This window comes from Emydura macquarii, unplaced genomic scaffold, assembly GCF_026122565.2.
Source record: "Emydura macquarii macquarii isolate MOO-44397 ecotype Brisbane River unplaced genomic scaffold, CSIRO-AGI_Emac_v2 contig_3343, whole genome shotgun sequence".
Lineage (NCBI taxonomy): Eukaryota > Metazoa > Chordata > Testudines > Chelidae > Emydura > Emydura macquarii.
The window spans coordinates 1,900,414-1,921,424 of NW_027133480.1; the positions used below are offsets into that span (position 1 = coordinate 1,900,414).

At 42.1% G+C, this 21,011-nt stretch overlaps 1 protein-coding gene and 1 long non-coding RNA gene across 4 annotated transcripts in view; one reads left to right on the forward strand and one right to left on the reverse strand.

The window, feature by feature from the left end:
* The window catches only part of CTBP2 (C-terminal binding protein 2), a 206,240-nt gene that overhangs the window by 157,006 nt on the left and 28,223 nt on the right, over nucleotides 1-21,011 (reverse strand). The gene's annotated exons all lie outside the window — the stretch shown is intronic.
* On the forward strand, nucleotides 794-3,417 carry LOC137143586 (uncharacterized). Its single transcript, XR_010917209.1, has 3 exons — nucleotides 794-825; nucleotides 1,303-1,397; nucleotides 3,306-3,417. It is a non-coding gene; the product is annotated as an uncharacterized lncRNA (long non-coding RNA).

Here is a 21,011-nt window from a genome sequence, read left to right on the forward strand (position 1 = left end):
TAATAACTTAGAAAATCTTCTGCATACCATTCATTCTAAGGGTATGTCTAACACTGTGATTAAAAACCTATGGCGGGCCCATGCCAGCTGACTTGGGCCCATGAGTCTCAGACTAAGGGGCTGTTTAATTGCAGAGCAGATGTTCGGGATCTGGCTGAAGCCCAGGCTTTGGGAACCTCTCATCTTGCAGGGTCCCAGAGCCCAGGCTAAGCCTGAACGTGTACACCAGCAATTAAACAGACCTTTAGCCCAAGCCCCAAGAGCTCAAATCAGCTGGCCAGCTGCAGAAGTCTAATCATAGTGTAGAGAGACACTAAGGGATCCATCCTATCTCACCCTTTGATGGTGAGGGTGTTCTCTCTAGCTTTTGTTATCATAGTAACCCTGATGCTGCCCACCCAGAGTGCTGCTTTACACAGCAAGGAGAAGGTACTAATTTAAGAAGCTTGAAGTTCATGAACCTAGATTTCCTGTGCAGGAAGTGACACGCTTTCTGAACGTTTTCCATGGATCTAATCTGAGAATTGCCTTACCTACATTGTCATTTATGTCAAAGTAAGGGACTTTGTTCCAATATGGATTCTCATTTTTCAAGAGTAGATGCACCCCTAGAGAAAGTTAAACTCATTGGGGCCTGATTCTGCTGTCATTCACACTTGTTTTATAACACTGCAAACACCATTAACTTGAACATTAAGTTAAACAGAATTGCTCTTGATCCAGCAGAAAAGAATCAAATCCACACACAAATATTTAGAGGGTAATTATTTTACGTAATTAGGGAGCTAAAACAGCTGAAGCTTCTAGATGACCAGGAGCATACTGGTGAGAGTTCAAACATTAAGCTCCAGTTTATACTAGAAAAGATTTTCCAGTATAGCTATACGGTATACCACAAGCCCAGCTATATGGTTTGCCAGTATTTATACGGTATACCACAAGCCCTGTTTTTGCCAGTATAATTTATATCAGTTCCCTGAGCAAAATAAGCTATACTGGCAAAAGCACTTTTATATACATGGGCTTTTGCCAGGATAGAAAAAGGTTGCAAAAGTCACACCACTAATCAACATCATTATATCAGCAAAAGCTTTTAGTGTAGACTTGGCCTAAATTTTTCCAGTCCTTGCAGAAAGCCAAACTCTGTGCAGTCATTGGTAATTAACTGTGTAAAGCTCAGCAGTATTGCAAACCCTGTATAAACTCACTCCACAATTGCACCCTGAGGCCAATAGTCTGTAATATTTTAATTTCCATCTTTTCCCTAACCTTCACAGATGATATTTCTCTATTATATTTAAGGAACAAACTGTCCAACAATCTGCCTTCAGAAAACCTGAAAATAAGGAAGAAATTCCAAATTGATGGGATGTGAGTCATCAACACCAAATTTCCAAGTAAGCAGTTGAGAAAATCCTGCCAAAAGTTAAACCAAGTCAAATAAAACAAAAGGCACTCCGCAGCTGGCAGCCTCAGGTCCAGTCTACACTGTAAAATACAGTGTAACCAGCTCTCCTAATACAACATGGTCTGTCCCGGTGTAGCTGAGAGTCTGTGATTTCCTGGACTTCTCAGGGATATAGGAGAATGTTAACACAATTACAACACTTTCATTTAAGCACATTGAGCATAAAACTCACCAATCTCACCACATAGATGCTTGACTAATAATTACAGGCATTAGCAACACCTACATAGTTAAAGTTGCCTAGTACTTTCCATTGTAAGCTCCTGTTTTCAGTTATTTATAACTCTCCCAAATTTTAACCATTTGGGATATTTTCCATGTTTGCTCTTTGCCTCCGGCTGAATTTCATTTTTAAGTGTCAGTGAAAAAAAATTAGCTGTTTCCAAGAGAGGAAAGAGGTAGTTTTGCCAGACACAGAAATTGTTTTAACCATCTCCAAAGACCTCTAGTACCTCTATGATTTGGAGAGCAGGCATTTGTCTTATGGGTAAGGTTAAGATTCTGTCACAGGTATTTTTAGTAAGAGTCAGAGACAGATCTTTACGGAAGCCTGCAACCTCTCTCTGAGTTTTACTAAAAATACCTGGGGAAAGGGGGAAAACAGAGCTGCTGGAGCTTGCAGCTGCTCCAGCACCACCACTGCTTCCCTGGCAGGGTCTGACCGCTGCTGCTCCAGCTCCAGGGGAGCTGACCCAACCCAGGCCGCTGCTCTGGTGGGCTGGCCCCCAGTCACCTGTTTGGGGGGGGCAACGCCGGGGCTGACAGCTGTTCTGGCCCTGCCCCAGAAGTCAGAGAGGTCCCAGAAAGTCACGAAATCCATGACTGAATTGTATCCTTACTTATGGGGCATAGTCCTGGAGTCCAAGAAGTCCCCTTTGTAAAGTCATCAAAGATTTGAGTTATAAACCTCTGAAAATTACCATCACCTGCACATGTTCAGTAAAGTTTCTTCTCTTATCATTCCACCTGCACTCAGCACAGCCCCAAGCCCCGGAGCCTCATGTATGGTAAGTACTAGCTAGAGCTCTGAACAGATGGCTGCCACAGCATCAGCCATCACTATTCCCCTATGCCCCACTGGGGGAGGGGAAGGTGTACTGGGTAGGGAGTCAGGAAGACCCATGAGCTGTAGCATCAGCTGTTCGGCTAACTGATGTGCACTTCACAGCCCTTACTGAGCAAGGCCCAGTACCCCGGCCTTAGGAAGCAGGCAGGCAACATTCACCCATCTTACCCAGGAGAGCTGAGTTCCATCCCTAGCTCTGCCATAGACTCTCTCTGTGATGTCCAAAGAGACTATCTAAATGCCTACATGCATGGAGGCTGAATTAGGGTTGCATGTGCAACTTTAATTCTGACATTTACTAACTTCTGAGTGTTTGATTTTGCAACTGTAATGTTCTTTTAACATAAAAAAGTTATGTAATTAAAAAAATTAAATAGAAAACAGCTCCAGAACTTCCACTGCATGCAACTGCGTAGGAAGAGAAGTTATCTTTCAAGTAGGAGAGTCCCAATCATAGGTCAAAAACCAAACTCCTTAAATTTCATCCATAAACTGACAAGTAGCCATGATTCAGTTCTGTCTCCAGAATATGTTAATCATATTAGAAACTACTGTTCTGGAATCAGACCTCTCAATCAGGTGTATTTCATAACGCACATGGGACCTATTATATATGATCAGGGTTGTTCTCTCTTCACCTCAGCTTCCTCCTTTACCTACTCAACCCTGATACTAGCCACAGGAAAAGATTCGCACACTTCCATCTGGTCAGAATCATGTAACAGCTCAGTTTATTGAGCCTCCAACGCTCCTATTTCCCTCATCTTTCAGCAGGCACACATGAAATACTCACCTACGAATTGTAAGCCACACTCCCACATCAGAGACGGTAACCACTCCATCGCTAGGAACTCAGATCAACAATTCCACAACACCAAACACCTGTCAGCGTGAAAAGCAGAAGGACTAAGGACACTCCCAGACTGAGGCCTTGATGGACCATACAGTTCTGCAGTTATGTTTCTTTGCGGGACAGAGGTTAAAATGTGGTCAAAAGGCTGCACTGAAAGATAACGGACCTCTAGAAACATCTTCTAGAGAAGAGCTGGTGGAAGAAGATAACAAGAATGGTGAAGAAGGCACTCTTCTTTTCTGTAAAGACTCAGAAGGAAGCCATAGGCATGAAGAACCTAGGAACACAGAAGTACATCTGAAGCAAAAATTGGCCTGCACACAAAAGCAGCCTGATCCCATCCTGTCCCCTCCCACCTGCTTCCCCAAGACAACCTTATTCGAAACACAGTGATCACAACATAGTGGATGCTCCAACAAGGCAGTGGCTAATAAAAAGCCAGTGAGACAGGTAACTTGGCACAGTCAAGTTTAGACTACCTATAGCCCCTAAAACCATGTGTTCAAATCCTATCAAAGGACAACTCAGCCCTTTATTTCCCCTACCCCTGAAGAACAGAAATGGAAGTTTGCTGCGTGTGTCTACATGGTGGGGAGGAATTTCTTCAAAATGAAACTTTAATATTTGTGGTCCAGCCTGCACCACATGAACATTAATGACCCTATAGTGCTTTTGTCCATCTGTTTTTAAAGAGGATAGATTTTCCCAAGGGTACCTGGGTACAATTTTTTTTTGCACCATGCCAGATGATTGTTGCACCCCCACCTTAGATGAGGCTGTATTTCCATGCTGTAACACACATATAGAAATGTTCTGGGATCCTTTACAACCTTTCAGATTAAAGACATTTTAGATATATAAAATATTATTACTAAATCATGTTAATTTAATGTCATGTTCAATTAGAAACAGGGATAAAAACCAAGAATACTTATCAAACGCATAAAACAAAACCAAAAGGGAAAGGACAAAAAAAATCAAAAACAAAGCACCCTTCAGCTAAACAAAGAGGAAAACAAATAAAGGAAGTATAATACACCAGTCCTTGACATTATCCCATAAACAACAAATTGCATCTCCGCTGAAATAGATATGTAGCTGTTCTACTTAGCTTCATTTTTCAAGGAGTTACAGGTTACACCCAGTCTGCTGGCAACAATGAGCTGCTTTGGGCAAAATAATGTACAGATGGACTTTAAATGAGGGAGGGCCCTACTGCAATAAGTACTGAATTACAAATTCTCAAATGCAAATCAGATATTTATCCTCTGAGCTCTTGCTAGACAAAGCCATCCCCTATGCTAAACAGACTGACCTGATTCTCTGCTCTCCTATACTGGCATAACTGAATTGACTCCAATGCAGCTCCTTCTGATGTACGCAAATGTAGCTGAGACAACAATTAAGGCCTATCAGAGTTATGTTTCGGTACCCATGAACATACTGAACAACAAACTCTAAAACCGGACTAGGCAAAAACTAGTATTTGACATAAGAAGAGGCTGTTACAATACCCAAATAAAATGGTAACGTATAACTGCTAATAAGCAGTACACTGTTTTAACATGTTATAAATATATGAAGTTTAAATAAGCAGATGACAAAAAGTTCCTTTTCATCTCCTGAATGTTTATTATTCTTCACATATTAGCACTTTCCCCCTTTACATTATATCTTCTGCCATTTATAATTAATTTTAACAGCTTCTGCAACTTATCCCACAGGTTGTTGCTGTTTCTTTTAAACAGCATGCTGCTGAGAAATTGATTTGTTTGCTCCGTATGCCTACAGAAATCACACTATGAAATATGCATAAATGTCATTTCTTGGGCTGCTTCTGAGGATTAGCAAAGAATAAAACTAGGTTTAGAAAAAGAGAGACGTACACAACCAAATAGAAAAAGAAGAAAATTAAAACTAAAACTCAGTTCAGATTATTGGCAAAAAGAACATTCCATACCTGGGTATCCAACGTGCTCTCTGAGATGCATGGCTGATATTGCTATCTAACTGGTACAGGCACATACTTCCCATGCGGCTGTGTCTCCAAGACAGTGGAATTCACAAGGCACACTAAGATATACACCTAACTATCATGGGGAACGGCAGGACGGAACTCTTTACAGTAAAGTGGGCCAAGACTGCCACTTCCATCAAGTATTAGGTAAGGACAAAGGGGCATATGTGCCCATACTCCCTCTGTCAATGAAGAAGATTCACATCTGCCAAGTGTTGCAGATCTTGGCTCTGCAGCAATTGTCTCCTGCCCAAGTACACAAATTAGTTTGAGGATGGAAGAGAGCAAGTGAAACCTGGACTAAACTAACCCATGACCAAAATCCTATGAGCCTGCAGAGCGCTATTCAAATCCTAGGGAAGACAGGAGGCCCACACACCATTTGCAGACATGGAACAAACCAGTTTTGTAGCTACCTTGACCACCTCCAGAACTGGAGCTGTGACATCCCAGTGTTAAGCGTGCTAAATAACAGTCAGATAATTCAACTGGACAGAGAATTTTCTGAGCTGCCTACAGGCCCTCAAACACACTGGAGGGGACAATGGACCCATTAAGATTTCCCCCAATTCACAACACAATAAGATGCAGGGGGGGAGCCCAACAAATCCCACTGACTGAGCCTCCCCCATCCATGCTCTTCCCTGCCAAAGGTCACCCCAGCAACTGGGCTGCAGCAGTCTCAGTGGTATCCATATGGGGAAGAGAGAGCGGCAGACTGGTGGAGGTCCTGTGAGGGAGCAGGAAACACTTGCCTATTGCCTTCTACACTTTGACTTGAAACCAGCGCAGAGCTCTCCTAATGCAGAAGGGGCCTACGTTCCATATTGCTGATTCTGGGCTAAGAAATTAGGCCTATTCCTACAGAGGAATACTACTAAAGTAGCTGACATTTCTGTGTTATTATCTTACTCCTCCTATCAGAGGTCTAATATTTAAACTTTTGGTTAGTCCACTTTTGCAGCCACCTCCAGTTGCTTATGGATATGGAAATCCAAACAGATTACACTGTGTTTACTGTTTTGACTGCATTGTACATGGTAATAATGTATTTTTCAGACAGTCATTGTTTCATACATATGTATAGATAATTTACAAATATAATAGGATCTATTTCAGTAAAGTATCACACACAGCACCGGTGCTTTGCCATGCACAGCGTGTAATCAGGGTTGGAATGCAGATGGAGCAAGACCGGGACCGAGATTCTTTAGGTTGTACCCTTCCTTTGCAAAGAACATAATACATCTTAAAATCCACACAGTAGGACAAAGTTATTATAGAAGGGACAGGCAGCACCTGCTATATTTAAGCTCGCAGAACAGCTTTAGTATAACATAGAGTGGAACACAATCTGAAACAATACAAAATGAACTGGGATACAGGCTAATGAAGTACAATGCTGTGCACGGCCACAGAAAAAGCTTCTAAAAAATTGTAAATCAGTTTCTACTCAATGGGATCAGAGTGAAATCATTCTTTGAGACGAGTCCCATTGAGTCAGTTGAAGCAGCAGCATACTATGCATATGTTTAATAGATGTAATGGTAGACCGAGATAGAAGGCATTTTTTTCCATGCTATTTTCCACTGCAAAACATATTGAATTACAAGTTCTGAAATGCAAACAAGGTATCTTTTCTCTGAGACCTTGTTAGACACATCACTCTCCCAGATTACTATAGAGAGCTGTCAAAATAACATGATGGGAGAGCTCTTCCATAACCTTGCAAAAGTATAACTATCATAGTATCAACTAAATCCCAGTAACAGCTACAGTCATTATTTTGCATAATAAAAGTAAAGGCTCTTTATTTCTGATCTACTTATTTATGGCCGTCTAACCAAGAAGCACTTATTTTTCCCTGATGCCTTTGTTAAAATTACAAGATAATTTGGTGTTGTTGCAAATATTAATGCCTGATGACAAAGTGCATAAGGAAGGAAATTTGCTGTAATCTAGCACTATTGACACAGTAATAACTCCTGTTCCAGTAGGAATAAGCAAGCCAACTCAAAGAATAATCATTTTTAATTTATTTCACCATAGAAAGTACTGAAATTGGGAATGCTGGAAATTCTGTGCTATGATTATGAAATCATATCTCTTCTCTTTCTTGGTTGTATAAAAGGTAATCAAGACTACGCAAGTTTTTACATGAGGCGGTGTTGAAATCCTCACTCAGGCTAATCTCCCATTGGTAACCAGCACTTGCAGGTCCCTGAATCAGAAAGGCACATATAACAGACAGAGTGAAGGCAGAGAAAGGGAGAGGAAGATTTTTCTCCCCTTTAACAAAGAAGTCCAATAGTTGATCAGAGTGAAGATGATAAATCCCCTAAACAACAAAGAAACCAGCTCCTCCAGATAGAGAGAAAGAGAGAAAGAGAAATGGAGTGGCTAGATGTAAAGTCTTTTAAAGGTTATGGGGTATTCCCAAAAAATGTTGCTCAAAAATCCTGTTACCATTAACTAGATATTGATCATGGGAAAGACTCAAAAGCTGGCAAATCTTAAAATGTAACCAATAAGAGGTCTGGTGACAAGAGATTTCTTTTTTGCCATTATAAAAGATTTTTCTCTACAGTAGTTCATTTTTTTAATTATTACTCCTTGATGGACATGATACTATTAATTTAATTTCAACTTGCATTTCCTATTAATATAATCTACACTGAGTTATCTCTATGGCAGTAGCAAAATCGCTTTATAGTGAGCTATATCACTTCAGAGTTAATTACATGTATTTTGGCTTTGATAAATGAAAATAGCTGACATGATTAATTGAAGGACAATCAATATGATCCAGCTATTAGATATCCTGATGAGCAACCCAGAGTATAGGGACAACCTATGGTAATCAACTAATTGAAGAATATGTATTTAAAAAATTTTAGGAAATCCAGACTTTCGCTTTAAAAATACCCCAATAAAACTCAGCAGGAAAAAACAGTCACACAAAACCATGCAGGTCTTGCACTCTGAGAGACTTTTTTTTTTTTTAAATGAACAAAAATGTTGCTTCATTGGCTTAAAACCAATTACTGTGATAAAACACCGAAAAGCAAAATGAATTTGGCTGGTGAATTCTGAAGAGTGTTTCTTATTTACATCTACCCAAACTCTTTTAATTGTATTTTTCTAATGCCTTCTGCTTTCTGGAGCTGCCAGAGATTGTTAAATAGTTTTATTTAAAACACTCTATTTGTCTTGTTTTAGTCACATACCAGAACAAATTACCCAGTGGTTCCCAACCTTTTTGGCTCGAGGACCACAGTTATCATTTTTACAACTGTGAATGGCTACTAGTCTCGGCCTGCAGATACCCCACCCCACCCGCCCACCCCCCGTCACTGCAGCCAGACGGGAGGAGTCCTCACTGTTTTCCTGTCCCACTGGCTGCAGCAGGGAAACCACACACATTCTGTAGCCCCATGCGCTCCACCAGGGTCCCTAGGCATGGCTCCCTTCTGCAGCCAGGGGGACAGGAGATTAGTGCTCCCCTCCCTCTGGCTCCAGCAGGGCCCCCAATGCATAAGGACCCAGGTGGAGTGCTCTGGTATGCTCCCAGCTACAGCCAGGGGGAAGGGAGCGCTGATCTCTCATTGCCTTGGCTGCAGCAAAGAGTCTGCACCGGTCTTGTAGCCCTGCGGCAACACGCTCTGCCTAGGTCCTTAGGCAGCGGCTCCCTTCTGCAGCCAGTGGGAGGGGAGCAGCGGGCCACTTTGAAAGACCCTGCGGGCCACTTTTGGTCCCTGGGCCATGGGTTGAGAACCACTGAATTAACCCTTTCCATGTCTTTTGACATGAAACCAAAGGAGGGTGGATAGAGGGAAGGAGTGACGTTGTGTCATCACTAAGGCGAAGGTTCTGTCACGGTTATTTTTAGGAAAAGTCGCAGATAGATCACGGGCAATACACAAAAATTCACGGAAGCCCATGACCTGTCCGTGACTTTTACTAAAAGTAATGGGCGGAGGGGGGTGCTGAGAGCATTACTGGAGCCCAAGGGGGAAATGAGAGCCATAGCGCCACTGCGGGGGGAGGGGGGACGACTCCCACATCACCACCACCCCAGTACCCCCAGCGTTGGGGCTCCGAGTTCTCCCTTGGTGGCTTGGGGGTTTCACCCCTGGAAGCTGCAGAGTCCACCAGCTGAGGCCTGTGGCAGGTCTGGGAAGCGGGATCCCCCATGGCGTCTGAGAGCTGCGGGGGGAGTCCCCGAGGGGGCTGGAAGCGACAGGGACTACCCGCTGAGGCTTGGGGCTCTGGGGTCCCTGCCACCCAGGGTGGCTTGGAACCAGGGGTCCCCGCCACCCGCTCTTGAAGACAATAGCAGGGTCCCAGCTGCCACTGCCGCCCACAGCAGCTGGAAGCTGCCACTGCAGCTCGGCACTCCAGGGTTCCCTCACCACCCGCAGCAGCTGGGGGATGCAGGGCTCCCCCTGACACCTGCAGTGGCTCGGAGCTGGGGGTTCTCACCACCTGCCCCAATGGTGAGCAGCGGGGTTGGGTCCCTATCACCAATGGCAGATTAGAGCTGGGGAGCTCTGGGCTGCCTGTGGAGGCTGAGAGCTGCCCCCTCCCCACTTAGAGCTCTGGGACCCTCACCACCTGTGGTGACTGAGAACTTCCAGGTCCCTGCAGCCCCCAGAAGCTGACAGCTTCAGCCCCTCTACTCCAGGGCATGGGGCAAAAGCAGAAGAGAATAATTTCACGGAGGTCTCGGGAAGTCATGGAATCCATGACTTCCGTGACCTCTGTGACAGACTTGCAGCCTTCGTCATCACCATGAAAATGGCAGTTAGCTTTACATTTCCAAAGAGGCGAGCAAGAGTAGAGTGCAAAGCAAATGTGTTACCAAATGCTTTGAAAAATATAAATTGCACTCTAGAATTCCATAAGTCTGTGGTATGTAAGTACTATTAGCATAAATACAGACAACAGTTAATCTACCTTAACCCTGATTAATGGTTGCAGTTATCCATTAATATTAGGCATTTTAACTTACTACTGAAATTGATTAGTCAGTTAAGAATTCAATCCTAATGTTCAATAAAATTGCACTTTCTTTGCAAATGCACTATGAAATGATGTGATGCATTTAACAGCACTCACATATATTACACTGCATGTAGCATAAAGGGGAAATGTGCAGTGTAATCGGCATTGCTTGAACTATTTCAAACACACAGGTAGTTGTTATGGGTGGTGGGTAGTAGTAGTGTCTAAACGCTTAATTCTTTGTACTTACACAGTACATGTAAATACTGTATACAACTGAAACAGAATAAACTGGCATGTAACGCAGATGGGGGTGGGTGACTATGAATCAGTTAGATGAGGGGGTGGATTGGTACCGAGTGGGGGAAGGGAGCAGGGAAATCCACATGGACAAGGGCAACAGCTACATTTCAAACGGAACATTTTACTGGAAACTTTGAATATCTCCTTTGCTGCACAGCCATGAAAGCTCTACAATAGTGGCCTGGAAATCAACTGCCATTGCATGACTCACCTCCTTGGAGAGGCGTAAGTGAAGAAGTTCAGCATCTAGATTGCATGGCCAAAGAGAGCGTAGATCCAGCTGTGAGTCAGACACAAGGAAAGGGAGCAAGCCTGGCTAGCCACTGGGGAGAGAGTGAGTGGGAAGGTAAAAGCTGTCTGGAGCAGCTGGAATAGAATGAGCTGCCCTTGAGGAGCAACTCAAGGTGATTCACTCCCAGAGGGAGTAAGGATGCAGGGGTGGGCAGGAAGTGATGGGGGTTCTGATGCAGACAATAATCAAACCCTGACTTTCTCTCTAATTCAGATCTGCACTTTTCCTAAATCTCTAATTTATTAATTTTGAAAAATTATCCTAGGGCAAAATACAGAAGTCCATCTCACCCATCAAAAACCAAAACCACAAACCAAAACCTCTTGTTGCTAGCCAAACACCAATAGGAAAACGTCAGTTTATTGTAACACATTTTTTCTTAAAACATAATCAAAAGTTACAATGTTTCACAAGACATTACAGTGGTATCCACACTGCTCATAGCACTGTTGTTACAAGTCTGTCTAAGTTTCCATTATAACCCTCTTTCCAGGAAGAAAATTCCACCATGGACACTTACAATACTCAAGGCTAGAACTTTTCATGCAAACTCCAAAGCCCAAGGCTGGCCTCATGGCTGGTGATTCTCCAGGGCACACGTATACAGCTGCGCACACACAGGTGCACACATACAAAAGGGGGCATTGCTGGAGTTAGAGGGGAATATTTATACTCAAAGGTTGGGACGAGAGGCAAGTTCCACCTCGTTCAAGCATGGCTGACAATCTGAGCCAACAGGAATGAGGGCTGTTGTTTATTTAATCCTGAGATGTTAAATGAGTCTTTGCAAATGACTGCGAAATCATTTATCATAAGGGAAATACATTTTTTAAAATTGCCATAAATTAATCTTACATGAAAGAGTGTCTAAATAGAGCAAGACCATGCAGGTCATCACAGAGCATTGTTTACCAATGGCCAGCCTTACTAGCCCCTAAAGCAATCAACCACATATCATCTTTTAGGTCAGATACAAGTCATACAAATGCAAAAAGGGAATAATGAAAGGGCTGTCCCTTTAACCTCAAACAGCAAAAACTTGTGTTTATAGATTCAGAGGTCCTGCGTTCAAACCTGACAGATCACCCTACATTTGACGTTGTTGTATCAGTATTTTGCTGGTGGCTATTTTATAATAAAGTAGCTTTTTTCTCCAGCAACTCTGGGCACCCAGGACTCAAAATGGACTTACATAGTAGGTTTTGCATGTGCTAGGAATGTAGGACTGGACCTGAAGCAAGAGACTGGTAGATATTTTGTAGATATTTTTAAGCACATGGACGAGGCATGAAGATTGGAGTAAACAAGCTGGATGAGCCCTCTTTTATGGCAATGCTCATTTAAGTAATTCCAAAGTTAGGCATTATGTTGCTCCTGGTTATTTTCAAAATTCTGTATCTATCTGACTTAGTCACAGGAATTACAGGCTACTGAATAAAGGTAGTTTTAAATTCTATGCAGTGCTTCCATATTCTCATGAATGTTCACAACTGCTCTCCTGTGAGTCACATCACCACCACTGACAGACTACTGGGTAAAACAACAGCAGTTGACAAAGCTCCCTGGTTATATCTTTACAGGGTGGTCCACGTAAGTGGATCCAAGTCCTACAAGTATTATAGGGATAGGGACATCTACAATCCCTGCTCTCTACTCCCCTCTGAAACCTCCATACTACATCCAAGGCTGAAAAAAAGGTCTCATGTTAAAAGGTAACCTACAAAAATATTTCCATTTATGCCTTTCATTATGTACTTATAGAAGGCCTGAATATTTTCTACCCCTTCAAAGTTATTTTTCTCCTGACTATTTTCACACTGAAACACCAGGTATTCTTGAGAAAAGCAGAATGGTGAAGCAGGGCACTAGCTATAGGCACCTGAATTCTATATTCAACACTGCCACTGACCTGCTGTGTGACCCAGAACAAGTAATTTCATTTCCCTGTCCCTCTCTCCATAAAATGGAGATAATGATACTTACTTTTCTTTGTAAAATACTTTGAGATTTACAAATGAAAAGCACTGTAAGCATTATTAAATTATTATCCTTATTATCCTATTTTATGAACTTCTGACAAACATACATTCAGGAGACAAGTTCTCTTTGGGTTTGCCAAGATGAGTAGAGGGGTCAAAGTTAGCTACCACATTAAAGTCGACCCTAAAGCTAATCTGCATCTAACCTAGGAGAAAGGTCTTGGTTAGGCTGGGGTCAGCCAATACGTGTTAGGTAATACCACTGTGCCTATGGTACTTGCTTGGTTTTAATCAGCTGGGTGCTTCAGACTATGTACATGGATGGTGTGTGCGCACGCGCGCGCACACACACACACACACACACACACACACACACACACACACACACACACACACACACACACACTATCCTAAGCATTTATTTGGAAGGCAGTATGGCAAATGCTGACAGCTCAAGGGTTAAACTGACAACCCAAACTGAAATGGTTAACTCCTCTGCGATTTGCAAGGTTACAACAACATATGCACATATATTTTTTTAACAGATGTAGAGGGATACTAACCAGACAGCCATGTTACAATGCAAGAGACATCCAGGTTAGAACATGACCTTTGAAATCTACATCTTTGTCCAGCACAAGTTAATCACACTGCAAGAGTGGGAGTGGCTGGCCTGTCTTTCTGCATATCAGTTTTTTCTACTGATGTTCACTTTCTCAGAGTCTAACTGCAGATGTTCACATCATGACAGAGAGGAGAACTAATTACAGAATGCAATGATGCCAAAGAGAGGCAGGCCTCGATAGCTTTTATTCTAGTGTTTCTGTGTGTCCACATATTATACAGCCCATTTACACCCCAATTGCTCTTAATTTAGCCTTGCTCAGTTAGGGCTTCATCCTGCCTCCAGCTCTGAATACTTTGATAATAAGGATTTGAGGAAGCAGAATGGTTCCATAGCTCAACTCAACCCCCTCATGTGTTTGAGGTGAGTGATGAAGCACTTAAAAAATTAAAATATTTTAAAAAATGGGGAGGAGGAGCTAAACCCTATAATGAGCTACTGAATGAGCTAAAACCTAAAATGAGCTACTGAATGAGCTAGAGCCTAAAAAACAGCAGCAGTCCTGGGGCTCTTGCTGGCTCCATCTTGGCTCCGTCACCACATTCCAAACCACACCATACACACATGTTCAAATGAAATAGTTTGTGTATTTCCAGCCATGTGCTACCACTTTTACTATGCAACCAAAGAGAAGTTGCCTGTGTTCATATGGTCTATTCCACATATGTAATAATTATGGTGATACTTAGCACTAATATCTTTTGCAAAGTTCATTATAACCATTAATGTATGTCAGGCAATCCCATAACTATTAACATATGGGGAAAATGACTATTAGTTTTGTTATTTTGTGTGTGTGTGTGCTCACTCACACACACACACACACACCCACCCACCCACCACCACCACCACCACCCCCCCCAAAATATCACTCCATAAGGCCTCATATAAAAGCTCATGAAAACTGGATAATAGCAGACAGGTAAGAACAGAATCAATTAATTTTGTAATAATTCCTCTTAATAGTTATTTTTAAAAGTGGAGCATATCTGTTGTCATAACAGCTACATATAGTTGCAAAAGGTGCAGTTTGATTTCATTCATTATTCATCAGAAACAATAAATATGAATGTGCTTTGTAACAATTCTCCTTTATTCAGCAAAAAGCTTGAGAACTAATTTTTTCCATATTCATATATGGCCACATTTCCAAAACTACGTTTAAGGTCCTATCATCACTTCATTATACAGCTTACCCTCTACATTCAGAGGTTTAGCAAACTTTGGAAAAAAAATCCCCCTACACAGAAACTCAACATGCAGGAGTCTTGGAACAGGAAGGAATCTTTATGGAAAATCGGCATAAAAATTTTTTGTGCAGCTGGTTTTAAGTATGTAAGTTTATATATAAAATGCCACACACACATACACTCACTCTGACACACATATTGAGACTCTCCTTTGTGTTCAGTTGCACCCAGGGCCAGTAGAAAAATTGCAAAAATAACAAAACTGGTAAACATTTTAATGAACTTATCACTTAGTTAAAATGGAAAATTGAAAGATTTATCCAATTAAACAAACAAACAAATAGGGGTATCTTAAATATGGTATAATTTTCTATTAATTTAATTTGCTATCACTTCAGTAAGAATTATTATTAATTAATTATTATTATTATTATTATACTTGGTACTTTAAGGTAGGATTTTCAGGAGTCAGCTAAGAACTCCCATTGACTTAAATGGGAGCAAAGTTAGGCCAACCCTAAGCATTTTCGTACAGCACTTTTAATTCATAGGGTGGGTTTTTCAAATTTGAGATCAGCCACCCAAGGATTTGAAAGCACTTAAGAAACATTAAGGCCCAGCCCATACTATAATTCTTAACTGTGATTTTGTACCCAGTTAGAGGCACGGTCACCTCAATCAATGACAAGAGACATGATCCATTTGGCTTCTGCACGGCTGCTTTTCTGCCAATGCAATTACGTTGTGTGTCCATTTGAACTACATTGCTTAACTGCATTTGTACCAAGGTATTTAAGAAAATCTGGGCAACAATGCCACAGTACCTGAGCAGGGAATACTAGACTTGATCCACTGCCTGTTGAAGTTAACAGAAAGGCTCCTATTGGGGTCAGCTGGCATTATAACAGAAGACATGCACACATGAGGCAATACACACTAGGATGCGCTACTGCACTGACAACTGGGAAGGAGCATTAGAACTTGCCAAACCAATTACAGAAACACAACTAGGGGTCCTGTCCACAGCACCAAAAAAAAGTGTGTTGGACCATGTAACAGTACACGGTGTGCTCCGCTCCTGCTTTTTTGCCCCACAGAAACATGCTCAGTCTTCACTGATTGGATATTCACACGGGACTGTTAATTTTAGATCCCTCCAGCAACAGCTTTCTGGTTTTGTGCAATGTTCCTTGTCTACTCAGCCCTTTTCCCAAAGCCCGAAAGAAGAGGTCTCCCCTCTGTGACTCAAGGCTCAGCTAGCCCTGCTCCTCTCCCCCACCCCCGCACTTCCTTCCTGTGCCTTGCTTAGTGGTCTTGAGCTGATGGACTAACTGGCTCTTTAGCATGCCAAGCCTCCCACCCTCACCTGATTAAATAAGGGACTTCAATTACCTCAATCAGCTTTCTCTTGGTAACTAACTGGTGGAAGAGCGATCAGAAAGCAGGCTCACCTGTTCACTCTCTCCACTGCTAAAGATCGGTAATAGAGAGACAGCCGTGTGCCAGCCTAGGCCTCTGGAGAGGTGAAACTACTACAGATACCGCAGTTACTAACTGAATAATAGCAGTAAAACAATAAGACTAGATGGCGTTTTTTGTCATCCAAGCTTTTCACAAATATTAACCAAAGGGATCATGAACTCATCCTTTGGACTGGAAGTTAAGTACCATGCTGCAAACATGGAAGACTCTGTATGATGAGACCTCCTGATGTCCCATGCCCCACAGTCCTTTTCTGGTCTAGGCAACGATAGGAAAGTCTTGCTGGGGAAACAGGTGGGCAAAGAGTAACATATTAGGTCATCGGGTCTCACTGGCAGGAGCAATGCAGGATTGCTCCCTCTAGAATATTTTCTCTGACTTTGTCTGGTGTAGTTTTAAACATCATATGCAACTGGGCTTCCACCACATCCCTTGGAACATTAATTTTCAAAAATGTTAAATGTTTCATTACTTTATGTACACAAGTTCCAAGTAATTCACACTGGAAAAGTGGCTACAGTTTGGAATCCAGGCTCAGTGGGGAAATTAATAACTGTAATCAGGAGACTGTGATGCAGTTTTGACATTGAGCCCAGAGGAACTGTTGAGCACTGAAACTCAAGACTCTGCTGATCGAACCTCTACTTGTTTTGCTCTTGTTTTAGTCTCATTTGCCTTTAGCTATTTCATAGTCCTACAGGTTGCTTGCAAAAGGAAGCTAAGTATTAAGACTTAAGACTTCAGTTACACTCACTGCTGGTACTAGACTCCCATTGCATTTGCTAACATTTACACACAGAGATTTTAATATATTGTATTAGCTAAAATACTTATTTTTGCATTTTCCATTGTTTTGCACTGGGTATTGTAATAGTAGGACTTTTGTCTGTTTTGCACAAAAGATCTTTGATACAGTATAGTAGGCTAATGAGGGCTCAACAGAAAGCTTATAGCGAGGGATAATGGGGCTGATTATATAATGGCATCTTTTTAAAAGTACTTGGCTTGATTCTACTGCAGTTATACTGGGCTCCTAAGACCTGAGGTTCTGGCCAATACTTATGATGACAATGCGGTGGAGAGTTGTATTTCGTTGGGCAACTGCTGTTCTATAGTTTCTTTTTCCTTCTCTTTCTCCTCCTCACCCATCCTGCTGATGCAGCTTTCTCTTCATTTTTGGCTCATCATATCAAGTTAGTACACAATGTGTTATATTACCAGCATGAGAATGAATATACAAAACGTCAAATAGTTACTTTTTATTCCTGCTATATATTTCAGGGAAAACAACGTTTTTAAATTGCAATACATCTAATATTAAATCTGCGATAAAACAATACTATAGGATGCGTATTTCCATTTAAACATGTAAGAGTAATAAAGGAGAAATTTTCCCTACTTATTCATTTTTTTCTGGGAGATCTTCTAGACTAATCCATATGTTTGGGTTCTAGTTACAGCTAATAAAAAAACAGGACTATTTTTTGTGAAAAATTGTTTTCATAAAAGAATTTTAGAATCCAAAATTTTCAACAGCTCATTATAGTTTCTCCCAGCATCTAGTGGGAGGCTATACTAAACCTTTTGATGATATCATGCCCTCATACACACAGCTGTTGCTCAGATTTAAGTTGGATACTTTGAAAATCCTTTTACAGAGATGGTCTAAACTGCTATAGGAAATTTTAAAAAATGAACAGGTACAGAAAACTTCAGTCTTCCATCTTCCATACCAAGCCCGACCCTTACGAATTCCTAAGAGCAGTACATAGTTTTCAGTTCGGAAAGATCAGTATCTGACAACCACATGCAACACTGTCCTGCTAAATGCCACAGTCACCAATGCACATACATTGATTATTTATTGTCTGGAAATGGTATGTACCGAGGCACAGTGGCTGCCTTATAGGTCTGCAATAAATGCCTCTCTTCTTTGTATCCATAACAATGTTATTCTCACACCAAGAGACTAAAGGCTGTGGGACTTTACCAGGGTTAAAGTAAGCACTTCTGATCAGTTTTTTGATCAATTTTGAGATGGGTGCTTGGCTTTTACCTGGCCCTTGGTGTAGAATAAATACCTATTGATTCCTTAGTCCCATCTGAGCAAATGCAAAAGGCTCTACATGGATGGCCAGGCAGTGTAGCCTGGCATTTGTGCTCAAGACTTCCTAACCCAGAAGGTATCCCTTACACGTGTTCACCAGTCAGACTCCGCTCCAGGGGCCCCGGTACCTTTAGAGGGAGTTCTAGTCTGCTCTCCAATTATGTTTTCTATTGTGACAGCAGGAACATATGGGGTAGTCACATAAAAGTGTGGCCAAAGAACCACTTCAAAGCCCACTACCATTAAGTCTAAGACCTGCAGATTGTACCATTCTGTATTATTCTGTGGTGTAGCAAGGTTTGGACCTGAAGTTATAGGTTGGTTACCCTTTCCTAAATGAGATATACTCTTCCAAGCCTTGTGTTGACTCTTGCTTGTAGGCAGATGAGAACGTGGGAGGGGGACAAATTATTTCTTTTCCCTGTTTGTTCTCCATCCACGATTTTCTAGGAAGGTGCATACTTGGGCAAATCACCCTTCTTATGTCTTGCTCTGTCTTGGCACTGACTATAGATGGCTGACACACACTTCATTCTGCATCAAGGCCATTACCTGCATCATCATAATCATGGTAAAGGCCATTTTTATTATCTCTATTCCAGTCGCACCCAGAGTCCCCATTTGAGATCAGGCCCCATTGTGCTGGGCATTGTAGTAAGGCACAGTGTCTGCTCCCAAACAACTTACAATCTAAATAGGCAAAGAGGGGGAGGGGATGCTCTGAGATTTACCCATGGTTACAGTGGTTCCAAAAGTGTCCTGAGTTGCAGTCTGGCTTTTGGGGCTATGGCTCGAGTCTAACAACAGAAATGCTGATCCAGATGTGCAAACCACAGGAACTTTTGAAGGGGTCAAAGGCTAGAATATGAAGACATGCATACAGGAAATCTAAGGAGCACAGGAATTCCTGCAAGCTCACTGTCTGAATGACAGTCTTGAGACACTCTGTCCAGAAGGTCGGGACTCTGAAGGAGAAATGGACTTTTCAGGTCCACGACTGGCTGTAGTGCTCCCATCCTCTGGGACAGTGATGTAAACTGAATACATTCTTTGCCCCTTCTTTTCTTCCAGCACCAAGATAATGGCTTTTATCTTCTACAGGTGATCTGAAATCCACTAGCATACCTTCTTCGGTTATGCTAAAGCATGGTGGCTGAAAGGTAAAAGTTGCTGAAAGGTTTTGCACTGACGTCTATCATATACCTACAGGTTCTTGCATATAAAACCCAATACTCTGATGCTGTCTAGGCCCTAATTTGTGTGAAGTTCTTATAGGCTGTACCCAGCAGATGGATTTCATGCACTGGTCTGCACTTGGTCCGGCCATTTGTATGGAGCTTGCAGAGACTCCCAGGAGCATGAAGGGAACTGAAACAGTTGAATCCTCTAGTTTCTCAGATGATTCTGTCCCCTTTTTCCTGGCCAGAGGGCCTCTGCCTATGCTAAGCTGGGTGGCAACTCCTGACCATGTAGGCCAGTCCTGAGGCAGGCCTTGGTTCATGGAACAGGACAGCAACTGCTGAGTCTTTGCCATCTCTTCCCAGCAAAAAAAAAAAAAAAAAGCCCACTTTTTAAGGGCAGAGTGGCCAATCTGGTTTTAGACTATTGGTTTGCTGCCCACTACTTTAAACCACAGGACTCTCTTTGCTGAAAGAGAGAAAAACCAATAGCTACTCTGATGATATTGTACGTGAGGATTCCCAATGAACCCCAGTGCTGATGCCAGGAATGCAGGCCTGTTGGCTAGTTCAGACTGATTGCCCTTATCCTCTGGGGATCTGCTGGGCTGTTGCAGACATCTGACCTCTACCTTTGATACGCATGCCAGGACAATCAAAGCCTGTGGCATCCAATCCCGACCCGCAATGTTCCTTTTCTGAAAGGCTTTGTTCTTTCTGTCCAGAGGTTTCTTTAGGGCTGCTTCTCCTCCCACTGCCATAGTTGCACTGATTGTGACCCCAGAAATGGCCTTCATTCATGCTTCCATTAGTACTCAATCTCCAGTGGCCGGGAGGATGAAGACCTCTCATATTCTAGCTATAAAATGGGGATAATAATACTTATCTTCCCCAGAGAGGTTTTCTGAAGCAGCAGATGGTGCTAAGTATTGTTATATTATTGTCACACCTTGCTTGCCGGACTTCTTCCATTATTATTGCCTATGCTCACTCCTTATTAAGGCAACTCAGTGTTGTAACTGCTATACACTATGTGATAGTGACCATATAAAATTAAGCGAGACCATACTGCTGTGCATCTTGAGCAATCTACTCCTCCTGCTTAGGAGTCTGAATACACAATGGTGCAGACTATGCACTAGATGTCAGTGTCTGGCCCTGGTGTTCAAATGCTTTCTTTCGTCCAGGAAATACATGAAAGTCTTTACTAAACAGTCTTTGGTGTTATACTTTTCACTTAATTATGCTATATACTTGCACTATAAACTTCCAAACTCTGCTAACGAAAGCAAGTGAACCAGAGGGTAACAAAATAGCTGGATCCAATGGGGCTCAATAATAAGCCTGACCCTAATTTTTAAAGATTTTGAGAAATTCTTGAACAATGATTTATTCAGAAGGATCAGTAGTTTCAAATCACTACCTCTGCTATGCTTCAGAGATGGTA